Below are 22,940 nucleotides of genomic sequence, written 5' to 3' on the forward strand. Positions count from 1 at the left end.
TTCCTTTTTCAAAGAGTGCCAGACAATATAAAGAGTACTACACCTGCAAAGTGTACTTATAAAGAAGGAATAAGTTAACTCAGCATTGCTACATACTCTATATGTGGCCTTGTCACTTTCATTATAGTTTCTACCTAGGGTTCATCCATTAAAAAAAATAAGAACACTATGATTACTCTCAGCCATTAATTCTTTCACTGCTGGCAAATGTTTTCATTTTTAGACACACATCAAATGTGCATTTTTGGCCTCAAGCATAAAACTCCCAAAATATTATGTATTTTCTAAAAGTAAAGGTCTGTAGAATCAAAAGGTGGTAGTTGCCTATTTTTATGTCGCACAATATTTGCGCATCTGCTTAGCAAAACTATATCTTCACAAAAAAAAATAAAAAAATAGACAAATTCAATTTCTAACATTCAGACACAATAAAATCCCTATTTTTTTTTGTTAAATTTAAAATATGAGATGGGTGAATGGCGGTACCCAATATGTGCTACACAATTGTTATTTATGCTTATCGTAGGAGTGTATACTTTTATGTATGTGTGTGGAGATGGGGGCTGGTCAATCTACCGTTTTTCTTTACTTATTGTATTCAATTATGTTATTTTTTTAAACTTCACATTAAAGTGTATCTATGATGGAAGTGTAAAATCATATATTAATGTCCACATTATATTTTAATTATTTCTATCCTAGTTTTATGACTTTAAACACCTGGTGCTTAACCTTCAGCCTTTTGGTACCTTATGTGTAGCTCTTGGGGCCCCTGCAGCCACTACTGTGTCTCTAACCATGTCTTGTAGCCTGACCACAGTCTCTGACCAGCTCTTGTAGTATGTCCATAGTCTGTGACCATCTACTGTGTCTTACCAATAGCCTTTGACCATATCCAGTTGTGTGTCTGCTGTCCCTGGCTTTGAATATTCACCGAATATTATGTGCAGCCCTTTAGTAATGTCAGAGGCCACACTTGAGGCCCTAAAACATCAAGAAAGTTGACCACTGTGGCATTAAACAATTTTAACTTTGTAAAATTACTTTGGGAAGATCCCCATGCATTTACTTCCCTGAATTCTGTGACATGTATTCACTATGCTGTTTCATAGATTTCACAGAGCCTGTTTTCTGAACTACAAAGGTGCTGGGAGGAGAAGTTTGTGGAGATGGAGTTTAGTACAGGAATCACTATTTACAAACAGCAATGTACCATGGGATATGTAGTCTTTAAAAATTAAGGTGAAGCTACAAAGCATGCAGGGAATACAGAAAGTTGTGGAAAGAGATGGCCAGTAGACAGGCTGAATGGGGGTTTTTCAAGTAAGCTAATATAGATTTTTGTCAAAAACAACTATGGTTTGTGTTGCTATTGAAATGTTGATGCTCTGAAATATCAGAGCTTAGAGCCTTTCGTAAATGGAAGTGTCAGCACTGCTCCAAAAATTAATTATTACTAATCCAGTGTGTCAGTGTTGACTTAATCCCATAAGTATAAATATAAAGATAAAGTAATTTAAATACTGTGCATTAAATAATCATAAATAAATCGATAAAAATATTCAGCAAAAAAAGTCTCTTCAATAGAAAATATGTGCAAAGTTCCTTAAAAAGTGCTCTTGTGCTCAAATCAGTGACTCCTCTTCATAAGCAGTGCCAAGTGATGTCACACAGTGCTCCCCTCTTGGTCCCTCACTCACCAGACTTTAGCGAATAGTATGCCTTTCTCAGCTATCCATGCTGAAAGCTCTGGCTAGTATGCACTTGTAAACACTTCAGAACACTCTCAATCAGGCAAGATATGTGGCTATGGGATCCTTTTCCTCGCTGTTGATAGGGCTCCCCCTATAATAAAGAGAAGAATCTCCATAGTGAAGTACCTTCCAGCAATTTTATTACAAGTAATTAAAGGTTACACTTACAAAATCAACGATTTAAAAACGCCTTCAATGAATTTCCTGGTGTTGGACGCTGCTTCCGCGTTCTGCGCTCCAAACACCGGATGTGACGTCGGACGTACGGGCAACGGCTTGACGCGTTTCGCTCCACCAATCAGAGCGTCCTCATAAGCTATTTCGTGCACAGCAAATCATCTGAGAACAGAAAGTCACCTGACAACCATAGACCCAAAATTGCTCCATGGAGAGGTCAGACATCATATCCCTTTGCACTATCTCTCACACACTTGGTGCTGAGGGCCAATGGAGAGAGGGCTTCCCTTGAGGCTAAGTTCCAGACTTCCCTGAAGAGGGAACATGAGGAGTCAGGCACAAAGAAGCATGAGTTGCCTGCTAGAATGTTTGCAGAGGTGTTCTTGACGGACATGTTGTAAGAGGAACGCCGAGGTTTTCAACTGATACACTGGAATAGTGTCTGCAGACAGATGGCGCCCGTGAGAAGCAGCGGGTCTGGAGTAGCACAAAGAACAGGAGAGAAGTCGGTTCATAGCCAAGGTCAGGTACCAGGTATGGATAAGAGCAAACGTAGTCAGGAGGATAGCCAGGGTCATACACAGGAAAGCAGAGAGGGAGGATCTGTTCGACAAGCCGGGGTCAGGAGGCAGGCAGAAGACAGGTCCAGGGGCAAGCTGAGTCGGCAACAGGTATTTACATATACAAAGGTACACAGGAACAAATGCACTGGAGAGCCGAAGATTAACTAGAAATTGTAGGAAGTGACTGGCCCTCTTAAAAAGGCTGATTGGCGCCAGTCTGGGCCGGCTGTGCATCATCGTGCATTAGTGTGCTCCCAGCAAACATTCTTGCCAGGTCTTCATGAGCTTCTGCTGCGGATACAATCCAGACAATCTACATTCTGAAATAATTTTTCTGGTCTGGGGTTTACAGAAGAAACTGAAGAAACCAGGAACTACTGTAGGGGGGGGGGGGGGTAGGCTCGCACTTCCACTGCCTATAGAAGTGATCAGGCAGGTTTACAGCCATCTAGATCACTTTTACATTGTAGCCAGTATCCTTGAAGTAAATTTCAGAACAAGCTCAAGTCTGCTATAGTAGCTGTGATCTTGTTTTAACCCTTTTGATGCCATGGCATGTGGAACACGCCGCTTGAATGGGTTAAAGTGTAAAAAAACAATCAAGTGGTTGCAAAGTTTTTTTAAAAGTTAAAATAACAATCATGTTATACTTTCCTGCTCTGTGCAATGTTGCACAGAGAGGCCCAAAACTCTTCTTCTGGGGTCCCCCACCAGCGATCTTAGCTCCTCTTGCTCTGTGTCTGCCCCCATGTGCGGGCTTGCTCCCAAGCCAGGCTGTGTGTGTCTATTGACACACATTGTGCAGATCAGCCCCGCCCCCCGTTCCATCCTCAATGAGTTGGATTGACAGCAGTAAAAGCCGATGGTTCCCGTTGTTCTCAGCAAAGCCTGTGAGACCAGAAAGAGAGGAAGAGAAGACTTGCAGCCAGCTACAGCGCTGGATCGATACAGGAGTCAGGTAAGTGTTAGGAGGAGGAGAGTGGGAAACACATAGTGGAATGTTTTTTTATCTTAATGAAGAGACAAAAGAATTTGTGTTGCCCTAAGCCTCCCTGTCTGTAAAGCTGTCCATACATGGATCGAAATTCGGCTGGTTCATCGAGGGCCCGGTTCAGATTCAATCCAAGTATGGGCACCAAAGTCAATCCATCGACTGTCATAATTTTTACAATTAGTACCAGATTGAGGAACCCAAACAGGCAAAAATGCTGTTCAGGTCCCAAGTTACCCCTGCCATTTTGTCATAAGAAGAGAGATTGCTGCAGTGACCTTCCCCCTCCCTCCCTCTCGAATAAATACAATTAATAACCGTTAGCTGCAGACCAGAACATTCTTATCAGTACCTTGAGAGGTCATATGCAGATCCTCTCACACCTATTACCCGAATCCAAACTTCAGTCTAGGTGCCCTCGTAAAAGCATCACGTTTGCAAGCTTGAGCAATCAGAAAAGCAACCAGACATCCTGCCAGATCCCCCAATTGTAAATACCTTAGCTGGAGTTTTTAGCAACATACATTGGTTGCTGTCTCTCTTCCCTGGTAGAATCAAGAAATTCAGTATATTTCATGACTCATGAGATACTAACAGTATATCCAGAGTAAGGGCATATTTACTTAGATCAGTTAATGAGCAAAGTTTTAGATCCAAACAACCCTATACTGGATGATATAGGGAGTAAAGTAGACATCCGACCCCCCACATATTTAAATTCATTTAAAGGGAAATTCAATGCTGTAAAATATTATGCAAGTTATCAGACTGTAACATGTAGGAATTCAAAGATAATAATACCTACAGAAAACTGCATCTGTGGCATGATCGTAAACACAGAGACATCCCATGACCAGTCCTTAGCCACTTAATTGGTCAGATCCTTTCGGTCAGCATCCCCCTGAGGGACAGCAAAAGAGGCATTGCCCTGCAGTTGACAGCTCCCGTGTGCCATCAAAAGAAGAAAGATCTGTCAAGTTTTATGAAAGTCACTGTACCATCCTGTTTGTTCACTGGACTTCACAAACCAGAGCTTGTTACGTATTTTCATTTTTCAACCTTTTTATTTTGCTTTTGCATTGTTGTCTCTTTGTTTTCTTTGTAATATCCTTTTCATGTCAATATTTTATTTGCACCATTTTTACCTTTTCATTATTAAACAATATTTTGAAAAGTGTTCAAATTGTCCCTAATGCACGCATGAATGCAAGATTTAAAAGAATCCTTGTCTCTTTGAAAAGTGCTACTTCATGGTAAATCTCTGTATATACCTGTCTGTGGTGACAGTGTGAGTACAGACATTTGTTTTAAAGTTATAAATTGCTATTTGTTGATAGGCCCAAAGCTATCTGGTGGCAGTTTTTTGATTAAAGGGTTAATTGCTTAGTTAACTAAACCCAGTGACAATCGCTCTCAGTCTGTTGGCACTTAGAATGTGGTCCAGCAAGCTGTAAATTCTTTGTGCAGGGTGAGGCTGAGAGTGTCATTGTTACGTATCAGTGACAGCACGATGTGCGTTTCACCAGCCATTTGTCATAAGCTGGTGAAAAGGGCAGTAGTCTAACCCACATTTGTCAAACCGGTGCTTATAACTACTAGCAGTAATCATTGTGTTCTGCCAGCCGAAAAGGCGCCCTGCGTCCCTCTGCCAGCAGAACACAATAACGTTGCAGAAGGCATACCCCCATCAACGCTGACTGTCGATAGGGGATTAAAGCAAATCAAATCATCTATGGGCTGCCCAATAAAACACACTTGATGAGAGACAATCAGTTGTTAGGTACTACAAAATTCTATTTGTAAAAATGTTAGTATACAGCTCTATGAATGTATTAAAAAGCAGTTTTGGCCTATAATTATTAAAATGTTTGTCTTCTCTGAATTAAACTTTAACACAAGATAAAAAGAACTGCAGATGAACACATAAGCTATATGATTCTTAAGAATGCGCAAAAAATACCAACATGGGTGCTTTTTAAAAAGCCACTTAATTGTGCCCTCTATGTGATTCTGGCAACTATGCCACTGTTCTCTAACAGAGAAGTCACACTGTTTCTTTTTATTTGCTTTTGTAGCTGTATCATACTGGCACAAAGCTACAAGAACGGCATTTAAATATAACAATACAGAGTGTATAATTCATGCACTACAAGCTATTCCTCTGCCAGAATTTAATTTATGTCAAGTGTTATAGAACATCCCAAATAATCTAACTAGCACAGGTTGTAACATCCCATCACTAATTGTAGTGCAAATTACCTCTACAGTTAAAGTGAATGTGTAGATTACTTAAAAATGTGTATGAGAATTGTAGGAAGACAGAGTTTTTATGTGTATATATCCATTGTGGGGTTCAGCTTCAAGTGGAGAGCTTGCCGAAAGGTAGTTCAGCTGTGTGAAAGGTTAAGGACTTCCTGCCCAAGGTTTTTTTGGTCATAATACACAGCAAACAGAAAAGGATTCCTGCACAGGTAGTAAATGTAGTCCCAAAGTAAAAGTCCAGCAATACAAATATAAGCCTCCTGGCTAATAAACAGACCTTACTGGGTCCGTTCCAGTCTTGCATACATGTTCCCACACAGTTTGCTTGTCTCCTCTTTCAGCACCAACCTGATTAACCCAGGAAAGACCCATTATACACCAGGTAGGGAGCAAGGTGTGGTCAGTGCTTAACCCCTTGCTGCCTACAGACTTCTCACTGCCACTCATTTACCTTAAGAACCTCAATATTCTATGTGGCAGATACACTCCATCAATAACTGACAGGGGCTGTTTGCCACATACCTCCCCCTTCTGTTTGAACCCCTGGGTTCGAACACTAACTATTAAACAGTGGGTTCTAGAAAGGGAATTCCCATTTTTCTGGTTACCACTATCCCTGTGCTTCACTTTAAATGAAAAATCTTGGAGAGAGAGGAACCAACAAATAACCCTTGCATTACGATCCTTAGCCTGGGCCATCCATTTTAAGGGAGCATGGTCTGTTATGGGTCTAAAGTGATTCCCTAACAAGTAGTACTGTAGAGCCTCCATGGACAAACACTTTCGCTCCACAATAATTCAATTTTCCTCTGCCGGGGTCAGCTTCTGACTCAAGGTGTTCTTCTCCGGCTACCACTTGTGACACCAGACCTATACGTGAGACATTGGTCTGGACCACAGAGAAGCCTTTGCTCTTTGTGAGGTCAGTTAAGGGTGCTGCCATTGTGGCAAAGTTTGGGATGAACCTCAGATGATACAGGTTCTTTCTTGTTTCTTCGTGACAGGAGCAGGCCAGCCTCTAATGGTTTCTACCTTATGGCCTTGGGGTTTGGCATGACAGATGTGGCCATGCCACTTGCCAGCCTATATAAGACTGCTACTGATTCCACCAAATTGCTGGATTGCCATCAGCCTTCCTGTGTTCCTGAGCCTCTGTGTACTTTCCTTGGATTTCCTGTTGCGACCCAGCTTGTTCCTGACCTGTTTGATCTCTTCTCCTGGCGTTGACCCTCTGGCTTGCTCCACTAACCTTGCTCCTTTTTGATTACCTGTGTATGACCCCAGCTTGCTTTACTGACTTCGCTATTACTTACCTGCCTGCCTTCCTGTGTATGACCCCAGCTCACATTATTGACTTTGCTATTACTACCTGCCTGCCTTCCTGTTGTGACCTCGGCCAAGTTTTTATTTCTGCTACCTGCCTTTGTCTTCGGACTGCTTACCCATGCTTGATTTTCAGCCTGGTGTTTACTGCTGTTTGATGTGTGCACAAGTTTGCCAAGTACATCTGGAGTTTCCAGAGAGACATCAGTCTTGCTGTGTATCCTGTCATATCCAGTATCCACCAGGTGATCATCGCCCCTGCTCTTCAGTGCTATGCTTCTTTGGGCACTACAACTTCTGTAAATGAAAAAAATTTTGGTGGCCCAAAAGAACCTGCGCAAAAATGGTGATATTCGATAATAAATCAATTAAATTGTCATAAATTAATTAAATATATTAATTAAATATATATAAGAGGAATTGCTTCCATAGTGCAAGCTGCAATAAAAACGTATAAAACGCATAAAATGTGAAAAGAGTGGAATAAATTGCGCTCAGCACTTAAAACACAACCAAAAAGTGCTTGTGTGCATAAATATGTGAATAAATGGTTATAAATAAATAAATATAATTCAAAATGTGAAAAAAGTCCTTGGTCAATGAATATATCAACAGTCCTTAAAGTGCCCAGTGCAATACAGATCTCTCAGCAATGACTGAATATCACTCTAACTTCAAGTGAGGGACCTCCACCTTAAGGGACTTTCTTCACCCAGTGCTCGGGGTAAATACTTCTTACCAAAGCTGGTGGACCCCTTAATTACAGGGGGTCTAAAGCAGCATAAATGGTCCACAAGTGCCTCCAAGCTATCCTTCAGGTCCCTTTATATATGGCTCGGCTCGCATAAGGAACTCCAAGTATTCCAGGATGTTATGGGGAGAAAGATAAGGAAACTCCAATAGTGTAGTATGTTCTAATATTGGGGTTTATTAATGAAATTGCACTTACTCAAACATCATGGAAATTTCTGAGTTCTGAGTTGATGACGTCAGCGCGTCTGACGAAACGTGCGTCGGGAACGTGAGGCCGTGGAGTTCCGGGTTGGTGATACGCAGGAGCAGAGGAGCGTCCCGTACACCGAACCCATGCTGCATTTACCGCATGAAGGCATTCTGTTTCTGATGTTTGAGTAAGTGCAATTTCATTAATAAACCCCAATATTAGAACATACTACACTATTGGAGTTTCCTTATCTTTCTCCCCATAACATCCTGGAATACTTGGAGTTCCTTATGCGGGCCGAGCCATATATAAAGGGACCTGAAGGATAGCTTGGAGGCACTTGTGGACCATTTACGCTGCTTTAGACCCCCTGTAATTAAGGGGTCCACCAGCTTTGGTAAGAAGTATTTACCCCGAGCACTGGGTGAAGAAAGTCCCTTAAGGTGGAGGTCCCTCACTTGAAGTTAGAGTGATATTCAGTCATTGCTTAGAGATCTGTATTGCACTGGGCACTTTAAGGACTGTTGATATATTCATTGACCAAGGACTTTTTTCACATTTTGAATTATATTTATTTATTTATAACCATTTATTCACATATTTATGCACACAAGCACTTTTTGGTTGTGTTTTAAGTGCTGAGCGCAATTTATTCCACTCTTTTCACACTACAACTTCTGTACCAACTTCAGGGAGGGAGGGAACTGGAAAGGCAAGTGCCGGCAATCGGCTGTGCACAGAGCAGGGAGAGAGTGCGAGGATGCCGGGGAGGACGGTGGGGAGGATGGCGGGGGATCGCAGGGAAGGTGAGTAACATGGTGGGGTAATCCTGAGTGTGACTCGGGGTTACCGCTTTTGGTATTGAAAATGAACCCCGAGTAACACTCAGGAATACTGCCAAGGAGGTTAATTCAGTTTTAATTCAGCTCACAGTACAGTTCTCGATACTGTTAACATCCTCCCACCTCACATTGTCTCTATCTCTCAGCAGCCTGTCATAACACCTGAACCCTCTCCTTCTAACTTTGAGTTTTTAAACACATCTGCTGTGGATATGGAAAGTTAGGGCACATCAGGAATAATTGTCTGACCAACCAATCTGGTCCGCGGGGTAAGTGGCAATTTATTCCGGAGGATCCGGAAACTTCAAAGGTAGGTATGGTCAGAAACTACTATGACTCATCTTGCTGTTAAGAAAGAAGAGAAGGGAAGAGAAGGTGGTGCGAAAAATTTTAACTTTCAAAACTTTACTAATCTCTCTCTCTCTCTCTGATCAATTTCCGACTTTAGTAGGACACAAGAAACCACACGATTGCCTTTCTTTGATGGAGTGGGAATCAGTGGCTGTCAGTCCGGTGAAGGAGACCCCCATTCCAGACGCTAACCTTTTTGTCGACGGTTCCAGGTACACCCCAGATGGTAAGCCACACACGGGTTATGCGGTGACTACTACTGGGAAAATTGTGGAAGAGGGTTCTTTAGGTTCCCATAATCCACACAGGAAGCTGAGTTGTGGGCACAAGCAAAAGCCTGTGAGATGCATAAAGATCAGAGAATCAATTTCTATACAGATTAGAGATACACTTTTTGGGGTGGCACATGATTGTGGTCCTATCTGGAAGGCAAGAGTGTTCTTGACTAGTTCGGGGAAGCCAGTGAAACATGCGGAGTTAATAAATAGACTGTTCATTGCCTTCTGCTTGTCCCACAAGATAGCCATTCTGAAAGTAAAGGCTCATACTACTGAGACTACTATGGAAGCCATAGGAAATGCCTTGGCAGATAGAGCTGCTAAGGAAGGTGCTCTGAACCCTGTGGCAGAGACCCTAATGCTAGCCATCCCCTCTGATATGTTGCCAGATTAAGAAACTGCAGACCAAAGCGGAAATAGAGGGAAAGAGGAGATGGACAGCTTAGGGGGCTACACAGGGTCCAGACGACATCTGGGGTCTTGATAGTAAATGGTGTTTACCCAGATCACTTTTTCCAATGATGGCCGACTCGGCTCATTACCTTGGGCATCAGTCAAGGATGGTTATGTGTGCACAGGCGGAGAAGCATTGGATTGCTCCTGGCTTCACTACCTCAGCAGAAAACGGTAACGGTATCGAGAAGGCATTCAGGGCATTCAGATAGACTATATCACTTTGCCAAAGAGCTGAACGCACGAGCATGTCTTGGTCTGTGTGGATATGTTTTCTGGGCGGTCAGAGGCTTGGCCTGTTCACAGTGCCAATGCCTCTACCACCGCAAAAAAGATCCTGTCTGAGATCGTTTGTTACTGGGGGCTGCCTGGAATGATCGAGTCAGATCGCACTTCACCGGTCAGATCTTTGCAGAGGTATGTAAGGCGCTTCACATCAACCAGGGAGTCATCCTCAAAGTAGCGATAAGGTTGAATGGCTGAATAGAACTTTTCAAAAGCCATGGCCCGAATCTCTTCCCATTGCTCTTTACCCCATCAGGAATGCCCCTAGACAGCCCCATGGGTTATCACCCTACAAGGTTTTGTTTGGGAGTCAACCAAAGACTGGATGGTACTTTCCTCGGCAGCTGTCATCTTTACATTCTCAGCTGACGGGGTAGGTACAGTCCCGGCAAAGGGAGCTCCAAAAGGTCCATCATAGGGTTCAGGAGTCTCTCCCGGACCCTGACATGATAACCGGTGTACATTCTATTCAACCAGGTGACTGGGTTGTTGTGAGGAAACATCAAATGACGGGATTGGAGTCCAGGTATTCCGAGCCATACCAGGTTCAGCTGACAACGCCGACTTCTTTGAGGCTTAACTAGATCCACACCAGCCACTGCAAAAAAAACTGCTCAACTCCATCCAAGAATGATAATGAGAAGTATCGTTTTTATTTATATTTTTAGCTTAGTGTATTTTAGCAAGGGTAACAGCATCCCAACCTATTGTTTAAAATGCACCTTCAGCTGGCTAAAGCGGCAAACAGGACTAAATTCTGGGTGCGCTCCAAGCCCCCACCTAGCTATTACACCCCAGCAATGGCAGATGTTCGTATTGGCATGAAGACAACCAGGAGACACTTGTCCATAGAATTTAATAACGCATTCCTAGAGGGTAACATCAGTTATAGTTTTAATGTTAGCTCTGGCTCCTGTTCTTTGCTGGCCAATCCGATTTGGGTATTGGGACAATTAGGTAGTCAACATATGTGCTTTAACTTTAGTTTTTGCCACCGGGACTAGATTTGTAGGTCTACAACCTGTGAGACAGGTATAGAGGTCAATCTCACTAATGAAACTTCGGGTCATTTTAATGACACCAACCGACCGGATTATATCTGCTGGAAGGACGGTTGTGATGTCCAGACTGAGGGAGCAATCCCTCAGTTTAATATGTTACTGCCTAGTGCCCGTGACCATCAGGAAAATTCTTGTGTACGGCATTGACAGGTCCCTATTACTTTTGTGTGGTTCTGCGGCTTATAAGGCAGTGCCCCCAAATGCAAAAGGTTTGTGTGCTTTAGTGAAGCTTGTACCAGCATCACACATTGCTGCTGATCGTGAGGATCTGCTATTAAGGAGGGCAAGGGTGCAAGGCAGGACTCACAGAGAACTGTTTTTTTCTCATGGTCAGGCATGGGCATTGTTCCTGGCTTGGACTGGGTGAGGGATCGAGCTGATGAAATGGTTGAATAATTTCTCATTGATTGTGGGTGAGATGTTTAATGAAACCATTGAAGCTGTAAGAGAAATTACTCAAGAGCAGAGACAAATTAAAGCTTTAGTACTACAAGAGAAGATGGCACTAGATTTTCTTTTAGCTTCCAAGGGGGGTTTTTGTGAATTCATAGGAGAAGACTGCTGTACCTGGATAGAAGACGCCAGTGATAAGGTCCAGGCCCACATGGATAAGGTAACCTCACTGCAAGGCAGAGCCAGAGCTATAGCTAGAGAGGGTTGGAATCCTTTTAAAGCTTTGGGAGGTTTTGGGGATTTTTGGAGGATCTGGGCTGTTCTGTGCAAAATCAACTGCACAGAGGAGGTAAGTATGACCAGTGGCGTAGCGTGGGGGGTGCAGGGGGGGCCAGCCGCACCGGGCGCAACATCTGGGGGGGTGCATCTGCAGTGTCACTCTGTCTGTCTGACTCTGACATTGTCAGGGATACCACATGCAGGCATCCAGCAAGAGTGATCAGATCAGTTGGTTGCACCAAGGAATCAGGACCCAGATGGATAAAGATGTAAATAAGTTTATTAAGCAAAATGACACACTCCAATACCAACACCAGTGACCATAAACAAGTAAACAAAATATAAATGATAACAGTACAAAACCACAATAGAACCTAACAAACTATATACAAAGGGATGGAGCAAACAATTGCAGGACAGGACAGGAACAGGAGACAAGGAAAGCAGGGAGCCAGGTAAAGGAAGCAGGATGCAGGGAACAGGACTCAGGATCAGGATACAGGTTTCAGGATACAGGTTTCAGGATACAGGTTTCAGGATACAGGTTTCAGGATACAGGTTCAGACAGGGACACGGCTAGCAGAGAAAATACTGAAGCACTGAGCCTCAGTGAAGGGCGGGCTTATATTCCCTCAGCAGTCCTCCTCAGGTGCAGCTTAATTAAAAGAACAGTCCAGCTGCTGGGAGACACCCGCTGGTGGGCCCTGGAACTGCGCCCCTCAGTTCCAGGAACAACAGTGCCACCAGCAGGTGACCCACGTAATGACACAGATCCTGACAGTTCCCCCCCTTTAAGGAGCGGCCTCCGGACGCTCCATTGTGCTTCTACCCCGAAAGTCCAAAAAGGTCTCCCCTCCATGTCTGCGGGTCTTCTAGCACTCTCTAGGCCAAAGTCCTTTAACTTGCCGGAAGGCGTGCCACCAGAGTCCAGCAATTGATCATGCGCCCCACCACCAGGGTCTGGAAGCCGTCTTGGCACCCCACAGGTCAAGTTCCTGAAGAGGCGTAACATTAGGGATACACCTGCCCTCATTGCAACACATGTCCCAACACTGGGACTGAAGGCAAGCTGGACATCAAGCAGGGGAGCGCCAGCTGCATGCAGGATATCCGGCAGTGGCAAACCAGGCTGGGCAACAGACAGTGGCACATCAAACAGGGCGGCAGACCGTGGCTCAGCAGGCACTGGATCAGCAAACACTGGGTCAGCAGGCACCGGAACAGCAAGCACTGGGTCAGCGGGCACTGGAACAGCAAGCACTGGGTCAACAGGCAAAGGATCAGCAGGCACAAGATCAGCAGGCACAGGATCAGCAGGCACAGTAGTGGTCACCAGAACAGCGGGCACGGGATCAGCTGGCACCAGATCAGCGGGCTGAGTAAGAGACACCGGATCAGCAGGCACCGGAACAGCAGGCACTGGGTCAGCGGGCACTGGAACAGCAAGCACTGGGTCAGCAGACTGGGTAGTGGTCACCAGAAAAGCGGGCACCAGAACAGCGGGCACTGGATCAGCAGGCTCAGTAGGAGGCACCGGATCAGCGGGCACTGGACCAGCAGGCATCAGAACAGCAGGCACTGGATCAGCAGGCTCAGTAGGAGGCACCGGATCAGTGGGCACTGGATCAGCAGGCTCCGTAGAAGGCACCAGATCAGCGGGCAATGTAACAGCAGGCACTGGATCAGCAGGCTCAGTAGGAGGCACCGGATCAGTGGGCACTGGAACAACAGGCATCAGAACAGCGGGCACTGGATCAGCAGGCTCAGTAGAAGGCACCGGATCAAAGGGCACTGGATCAGCAGGCTCAGTAGGAGGCACTGGATCAGCGGGCACCGGAATAGAAGGCACTGGATCAGCGGGCTCAGTAGGAGGCACCAGATCAGCGGGCACTGGAACAGCAGGCATCAGAACAGTGGGCACTGGATCAGCAGGCTCAGTAGGAGGCACCGGATCAGTGGGCACTGGATCAGCGGGCACTGGAACAACAGGCATCAGAACAGCGAGCACTGGATCAGCAGGCTCAGTAGGAGGCACCGTATCAGTGGGCACTGGATCAACAGGCTCATTAAGAGGCACCAGATCAGCGGGCACTGGATCAGCAGGCTCAGTCGGAGGCACCAGACAAGCGGGCACTGTAACAGCAGGCATCAGAACAGTGGGCACTGGATCAGCAGGCTCAGTAGGAGGCACCGGATCAGTGGGCACTGGAACAACAGGCATCAGAACAGCGGGCACTAAATCAGCAGGCTCAGTAGGAGGCACCGGATCAGTGGGCACTGGATCAACAGGCTCAGTAGGAGGCACCAGATCAGCGGGCACTGGATCAGCAGGCTGGGTAACAGGTATAATTGTATGTTTCGGGAAAAATCTCCTTTTCTTTTTAGGTTTAGATACAGAAATCTTGCTAGTGGTTGCAGGGCTATGAATAGATTGTGAAGTAGATGGAAGCGAAATGGCAGTATTGGGAGATGGTGGAAAAGGAGAGACAGTTACAGAGGAGAATTTCTGAGAGGTTGCTAGGGGCAACAGAGTAGTAGAGGAAGTTTTCACAGAGTTAAATGCAGGAAAAGTGCAACTCGTTAAGCCAGGATATGAACAAGCAGTGGAAAGCAAACCATACCTAACTGCAGCTGTGGTTGCTACGGGTAACGGAGAGGAGAAACTTTGAGAAAACTGGTGTCCAGAGGCAGAAGTGGATTGGTGTGAGTTAGCTGATGCTAAATTGGAAAGATCTGACCAGGTTTGCAGTAAGGCCTGAACAAAACTCAATTTACAACCCCCTTGTCTGATTAGAGAATATACAGCATTCATGCAATCCAACAGGGCCTCTGGAGAATACACTGAATAATGTTCAATAAAATAGGGTTTATCATCTTCCAAGAGCCACACAAGAGATACCACCTGAGAGACACTAAAAGGAGGAGAATAATCATCACCACCCTTAGGGGTATTAGATAAAGCCAACTCTGCACAGAGCTGAATAAGTGGCTGAATCTCTTTGAACAAAACTCTGCCTTTGTCAACAAACGAGTGGGCCAGACGGATGCATTCCAACAACTGCTCGCTAGTGTAAGTTTTCAAAATTTGGCGACAATATTCCCTGTCTTCTGTTACAAGCAAAGAAAAATAAAAGACCTCCTCTGACTGCATCTTGCAACAACCAGAAAATTCCTAATTCCCAGGTGCAACCGATCTGATCGTTAGTGGCTTCAGTATTCTGTCAGGGATACCACATGCAGGCATCCAGCAAGAGTGATCAGATCAGTTGGTTGCACCAAGGAATCAGGACCCAGATGGATAAAGATGTAAATAAGTTTATTAAGCAAAATGACACACTCCAATACCAACACCAGTGACCATAAACAAGTAAACAAAATATAAATGATAACAGTACAAAACCACAATAGAACCTAACAAACTATATACAAAGGGATGGAGCAAACAATTGCAGGACAGGACAGGAACAGGAGACAAGGAAAGCAGGGAGCCAGGTAAAGGAAGCAGGATGCAGGGAACAGGACTCAGGATCAGGATACAGGTTTCAGGATACAGGTTTCAGGATACAGGTTTCAGGATACAGGTTTCAGGATACAGGTTCAGACAGGGACACGGCTAGCAGAGAAAATACTGAAGCACTGAGCCTCAGTGAAGGGCGGGCTTATATTCCCTCAGCAGTCCTCCTCAGGTGCAGCTTAATTAAAAGAACAGTCCAGCTGCTGGGAGACACCCGCTGGTGGGCCCTGGAACTGCGCCCCTCAGTTCCAGGAACAACAGTGCCACCAGCAGGTGACCCACGTAATGACACAGATCCTGACAGACATACACAGTTCACACACTATCTGCGGCTGCCTCCATCTTTATGCTGGGAGATGTCCATTGGTGTAGGGTGTGGTGGTGTTGCAAGCCAAGCCCCGCCTATGCCGCCTCTCCTCACTGCTCAGTCAGTTTAGCAGCGAGTGAGTCTGCAGGTTGGTGCTGTCACAGAGTGGGTTTTTTTTTTAATCACCTGATTAGAGCCAGAGGCTCTAATAGGCTTCAAAAAAAGGGTGTACCCGGGGCGCACTGCTCTGCGCCCCGAGCCCACCCATTGTGTGACAATAGCGAATGAAAATTCGGTATTGTCACACGGATCCTCCTCCTGGCCTGGTCTGAGACCCGCTTCCTGATTGGCCGAAAGGCGAACGCATGCCATTGGCCGAGGAGGAGGTGGGAGGACTCGAGGAGACACTGGGAACTGAGGAGAAGCTGCAGGTAAGTCTCTCTGCATTGAAGGGGGCACGCTGGTCTGTCTGCATTGAAAGGGGGCACGCTGATCATTCTGCATTGAATGGGGGCACCCTGGTAATTCTGCATTGAAAGGGGGCACGCTGGTCGCTCTGCATTGAAAGGGGGAACGCTGGTCATTCTGCATTGAAAGGGGGCAAGCTGGTCATTCTGCATTGAAAAGGGGCAAGCTGGTCATTCTGCATTAAAAGGGGGCACGATGGTCCCTCGGCATTGAAAGGCGGCACGCTGGTCTTTCTGCATTGAAAGGGGGCACGCTGGTCATTCTGCATTGAAAGGGGGCACGCTGGTCTCTCTGCATTGAAAGGGGGCACGCTGGTCATTCAAACTTGTATTTAGATGCATTTTACTTTAAATACTTACGTATTTTCATAACAAACAATACATGTGCTTAGTGGGTAAGGGTTTCTTTAACTAATCTAGTGGAAGAGACTCGAGTGCTAAAATCCCGCGGGTTTAGGGGGCGCAAATTACTTGCCTTTCCCCGGGTGCTGACAACCCACGCTACGCCACTGAGTATGACATGTTTGTTATTTAAAAAAAAAAAACGAGACTTTACGCTCACTTTAAAGGGTAACTCCACTTTCGTGGGGAAAAAAATAGCAAATAAAGAAAAACAACATAGCGTATACAATTGTGACGCAAATCAAATTGTAATTGAATGTTATAAAAAATTACCTTTCCTTTTCAATCTGAAGCTGTTGTAATTTTCTGAAAATACAATGCAACCTGGCTACCTGGAGCTGTTCTGTACACAGAATGTGTACTGGCCACACCCCAGAAACACCATTTCCTGTTTGTGTGATTGACTCACCAATTTTCCCAGAAGTCTGCCTAAAGCTGGATACACACTATACAACTTTTGTTGTCAGATTTCCTTTAGATTTACCTTTTCTATGTAGTGCAAGGGCCTGCCTGATTGCATACAAATTGAAAGTGTTTAGGTTTGACCTCATATTATATGGTTATGGTAAGTCTGAAGGAAAAAAAATCTAAAGAAAATTGTATAGTGTGTATGGCCCATAAGATACAAGTCAGATTTCTGGCATCCCCTGCAACAAAAATGTCATTTTTGGTGAGATAATTCCAATAGGAACATGTCTAAAGGGATGCAGGCCCAGCAGCTTTCCTCATTAGAGCTCTGCAGGTGCCACAGCAGACAGATAATTATGAAACCATTAGACCCACTCAGCACAGAGGAACAAAGAATGATTTCTTCAGATTAACAAAAGGTAGAACCCTGCAACAAAGTTTGTTAAAATCTTGTAATGTACAGAGATCACCCAGAGGGGAATGTTTTTTTCTCAACAAAAGGGGAGTTACGCTTTAAGGTATTTTGGAATACAAGAAGCATTATGGCCACTAGATGGCGATGATGATCACAGGAGGTCAACATAGTAAAGTGTCACTAAACCCACATAATAAATTGTGTATTACATGCTGTTCATACTCACTCAGTCACTATGAGATTCTTTTTCTGTATTCTGCAAAAAATCTGGTTGATTCTGCTGCTCTCTATCTCCTCCTTCTGTCCATGTCCCCGATTCAGTTAGGAATTTTGCAGCTGTGGTGGCAAATCTGCCCATGCTCAGTTTTTAGTGAGTTTCTATGCTGAGCATTTCCTCCCTATCACATCTGAGCAGCTCATGTGAATTATAGAGTCACACATGTGGGCATATACACAGTGGTAAATGACAGCCCACTCTCTCCCTCCTCCTCCATGCCACCAGCTAAACATAATGGAGATGGGATATAATATGTAGAATATTTGAGGCGTCACCTTCCTCTTATGCTAAGACACAGGCTAGAGGGGTGTGGCACAGCCTGCGACTGGTAGAAATTAACCCACACCATAAAATAAAATGAAAAGTGCCACGCAAAACCAATGGAATATGTGTGTGATGAGCAATATAAATAAATAAGATAGTGTGCAATGAGTTCAATATAAAAAGCAGTAGTGCCTATTATAGTAGATACGAACAAATAAAAAGTAATTAGTGGAAATAATTTTCACAATGATAAAAATAAAGTGTGATTAGTGCTCTTATAATAGATAATAACGGTTATGACACCTCAATAGGTGGAGAAAATTGTAAACAACGACCATTCAGTAAACAATTGTATAAAGTGCCGAATGTGCAATAATGAACACAACTGCATAAAAAACTGAAATGTGCAACTATCGCTTAATAAAGTGCTAATGGTGTTTTCCCATGGTATAAAATGTATCACACTCTCCAGAGGTGCACTCTATCAAGTCCACTGTAAGTGATCCAACGATATCCTTTGTAGTGAATCGTGCCTTCACCACTTCACCCTATGTGACTGGGTCCTCACCTCCGCTTCTGCGACCTAGCGGCTAAGCATAGGTCTAAAAGCGCAATTTTCCCTTCAAGGGCCACCTTTCCTGGAGCTTCGGATAGTACGTCAGCCCCTCAGTAGCGCGTCACTCCCTGGATAACTCCCCTCATTGAAATCGGTAGGTTGTAACATTTAAAAGAAGGGGGGCTCCAATAGTGCTCATACCTCTTTAAATATATTTATTTATTCTTAAAACATATAGATAAGGTGCTACAGTGCACCAAGCTTAAAACAGCCTTACTGGAAAGCGTGTGTGATGGCAACAAGGCAAACATGGAAGATCTGTAAATGCGGCTCCTGTACTTCCTGGATTCAGTAGAACATCGTCCGGGCCCCTCCCCTACGCGTGGCGACACAAGGTCACGTGTCTTCCTCCGGGGGAAATGCCACAAACACCATGGTATTGCCAAAAAATATTAAAGATTTTATTTCAAATATGTACTTGTATGACAATTTAAAACAGTTTATGGATATTAATTATTTATTTTGACTCTGCATTCGAAAAGAGGACTAGAAGTTCCTACTGAATATGTTTTCCTACAGACAAGCTTGGAAAGTGCTGGGTCATGTGACAGCTGTATATCGATTAGAAAAATCGTCAGAATTTTTTAATTCTGGGCGAATGCTTGTGACATTTATCCAACAGTTTTTTTTTTTTTTTTACAAATGGACCCCTTAAAGTGTGTGTAGAATGCAGGGCATAGAAGAAGGCAATACTAAGCTTGCTGTAAGAGCTACTGTCAGTCATACTGGTTGGACCTTCCCAGCAGGTGTGGTTTACTGTGAAATTGGCCAAGTACAATTCAGACAAATGATGGGCGCATGCGCCCCTGTGTGACTAATTTGGCTACAGCATTCTGTGGATCACTCCATTGGAGTTCTGCTTGGGAAGGGGATGGCAAAACATGTACCCGGAGCCCAAATATGTGTACCATGGCAACTTTTAGGTCCCTGTTCACAGTGTATTCATGTAGAGAGAGGGGTTGCCCATCATATCACATTTGTCTAATATATGGCAGTCGGGGCAGTTGCCCTTCCTGCCCACCTTAACCCCCTTACCTCCCCTACCCACCCCTATTGTATTATTCAGAATAGCTATCAATGTACATTGTACAATTAGAGGACATATGTCCTCTATTTTGTTTAAGTGCATTAACATACAACATACCGCTAAAGCCTTGAGAGTTTTCATCCTTTGTTAGAACAGACAGCATGCACATCTAGTTTACAACTGTTATTGAGATCTGTCAGCACAGTACAGACAGGCTTAATTATGGTAAATAAAACCCACCAGACCCTACCTTAACATTATATAAAAGGGGGAAGATAAGTAGAATTTTTTTAGCAAGCAAAAAGGTAAGCAGCAATTTAAAAAAAACATTTTTTAAGTTCTGAAAAAAAGTAAGAGTTATCTCAAAATTGCAGCAAAAATGGAAATACACTTTAAGGAACATAAAATGAATGTGGGCATTCTTACACACTACACTCTACCCAGACATGGCCTTTATTTAAATATCCTTTAAATGGGCAGTACAGTGGCTAAGTGGTCAGCACTTCAGGATTTTGTATGTCCTCCCTGTACCTGTGTGGGCTTCCCCTGGGTACTCCGGTTCCCACCGACACTCCAAAGACATGCTGGTGGGGTAATTGTATCCTGTCTATTGGCCCTAGTACGTGTAATGGATGAAAGTTTGTTAGGGACCTTAGATTGAAAGTTCTGTGAGGGCAGGGATGATGTGAATGTACATTATGTATATGTAAAGCACTGTATAATTTATCAGTGTTATATAAATACCTATAATAAAGAATTTTGAGATGTAGTTTCTAGAGGGTAATTTATGGCAGAACTTCTTAGACGGTTAGTTCTGCTTCGGAAGAGAGTGTTGTGACATTTTCTAAGAGAGTAACAATAACAGTCAGCCAATGACAAGATAATATAAATTATACATCCTACTAAAACAGCTTGTCCACCCACCAAACTGGCACAAACATTGTATAAATGCAACATGTTGCAGAAAGACTATAAGGAAAAACATTTTATCTGTGCAAAAGCTATTGAAATTGTCAATTAGGGTTGCTTTAAAACTACATTCAAGAATAAAATAAACCAATCATTGGTCACCAGTATTCTGTCATTGTTCTATCTTACACCATTTAATATGAATTGCAAACTAGGTAGCCAGGAAGCACAATGAATGGCTTGCGTTATAATTTCTACATAGCAGTAGATAATTCAGAAGCTCTAATAAAGGTGCCCATACATGGGGGATTAGACAAATGTAGAGAGGATATTCTGATATTGCCCTGTATTAGACAAAAAATGACTCCTGCTGATTGTTGTGTTCTCTGTATGATCAGCTTCCTTTAAAAGTGATTAGGGATAGTGGATTCTCCACTCCTCCCTGCTACCCTACTGTCAGCATACACACGTAAATTCTAGTCTCATACTCTATAAAAATAATGGTGGATGCAAGGATGGAATTGCTTAGCAGATGTGGATAAAAAGAAGGTGTGTCATATATAGTGGGGACCAGGGGAATGTGGTTGGCCACATTGGGGGGGCAGGAGACTTCATGGAGTTCTCTGTGGAGTGTAGAGGAGCACATGGGGTTCAAAGTTGGGGAAGAAGAGCAGAGTGGGGGTGAAGAACACTTGGAGGCAGGGGCAGACTGACAACTCATGGGGCCCCCAGGCAATAGGAGATCATGGGGCCCCCTGTGTCCCCGCCTCCCTGCCTATACTCAAGCCACACCCACACAAAGCCCCACCTACATATTGCATTGCCCACATTACATGCGTTCATCACAGAATTTTTCTACACTATGTTCAAAATGTTTAATAAGTTAAGAAAATAAAGAAAAATAAACTTGCATTACAGAAAGTGCAACTATGGTACATTTCCAAAATGGGGTGGGGGCCCGTGGAACACAGCTTCCCTTGGAGAGGTTGGGAAACCCTTGTTTCAGCTCCCCATGCCCCTCTTATGTGTAAGTCATCCTGTGTCTATTAGGGGCACAGGGTGGCAGAGAAAGTGATGGACAGCTACTTAATGGACACTGAGAATGTGGTTCAAATAGGACATTGTATGAACTTTGCCATATAGCCTGTTGTAGACCGTTTCCATGCCGTCTGCAATTCCTTATTAATCAAAGCATTGCTTAGATGTGGATGCCATGGTTAATTGGTAATTGGAACACCTATCGTCTCTGCTAGCAAACCCTTGTGGGATGTGTTTATACTTACACTTTAAAAAAAGGACATCAATTGTACTTAGGTACGGCTTCGCACGTCCGTTCAATTGTTAGTTAAAGTAACGTAGTGCCGAATCGCAAAAAATAGCGTAGTCATTAACCACTTGCCGACCGCCGTACAAGTACATATACTGCAGCGGTCAGCCCCTCACAGGCAAAGTGACGTATGGGCACGTCACTAGCCTGTGAGCCGCTCGGTCACGGACCCCCCCGCGCGTGTGCCCGGCGGATCCGATGTCCGCTGTGCACACGCGATCGTTCGTGACAGAGGGAGAAAGGCAGGCGGCTGATGTAAACAAGCCGCCTGTCATTCTCCCCTGTGTAAGAACAGTGATCATACGGTTCTACTATGTAGGACCGTTGATCACTGTTCCTACACCTCAAGCCACAGCCAATCACAGTAAGAATCACGCCCCTAGGGACACACACCACCCCTCCCTCTCAAATAAAGTTAACCCCTTCACTACCAGTGTCATTTTACAGTAACAGTGCATATGTCACATGTCACTGGTAACCCCAAAAGTGTCAAAAATGTCAGTCAAGGGTCCGATCTGTCCGCCGCAATGTCGCAGTCCCGCAAAAAAAAACGCAGATCGCCGCCATTACGCGTTAAAAAAAAACAACAAAAATGACAAAAATCTTTCCCTTAGTTAGTAAACGCAATAACTTTTGCGCAAACCAATCAAAATACGCTTTTTGCGATTTTTTTTACCAAAAATATGTAGCATAAAACAAATTGGCCTAAAATGTTAAAAAATTTTGATTTTTACATTTTTTGGGGGGGGGGGGGGAATTTCATGTAAAAAAAATGTGAAAAATATTGTTATTTTTGCAAAATTGACGCTCTTTTTTTGTTTATAGCGCATGAGCAAAAAATCGCACAGGTGATCAAATACCACCAAAAGAAAGCTGTTTGTGGGAAAAAAAGGACGTTAAATTCATTTAGGTACAGCGTCGCACGACCGCGCAATTGTCTGTTAAAGTCACGCAGTGCCGAATCGCAACATACCCCCTGGTCAGGAAGGGGGTAAAATCTTCCGGGGCTTAAGTGGTTAAGGGGGTAAAACCTTCCGGAGCTGAAGTGGTTA

General features: G+C 44.1%; 1 pseudogene across 1 annotated transcript; it reads left to right on the plus strand.

Annotated features, from left to right (window-relative positions):
• The first annotated feature begins 3,356 nt into the window (after window positions 1–3,356).
• LOC309552649 (syncytin-2-like) lies at window positions 3,357–21,704 on the plus strand (annotated as a pseudogene). Its single transcript has 4 exons — window positions 3,357–3,452; window positions 10,951–11,098; window positions 11,407–12,025; window positions 21,612–21,704. The product of its transcript is annotated as a syncytin-2-like (transcript).
• Window positions 21,705–22,940: the final 1,236 nt, after the last annotated feature.

Source organism: Pelophylax lessonae (assembly GCF_965119305.1).
Source record: "Pelophylax lessonae genome assembly, chromosome: 4".
Taxonomy (NCBI): domain Eukaryota; kingdom Metazoa; phylum Chordata; class Amphibia; order Anura; family Ranidae; genus Pelophylax; species Pelophylax lessonae.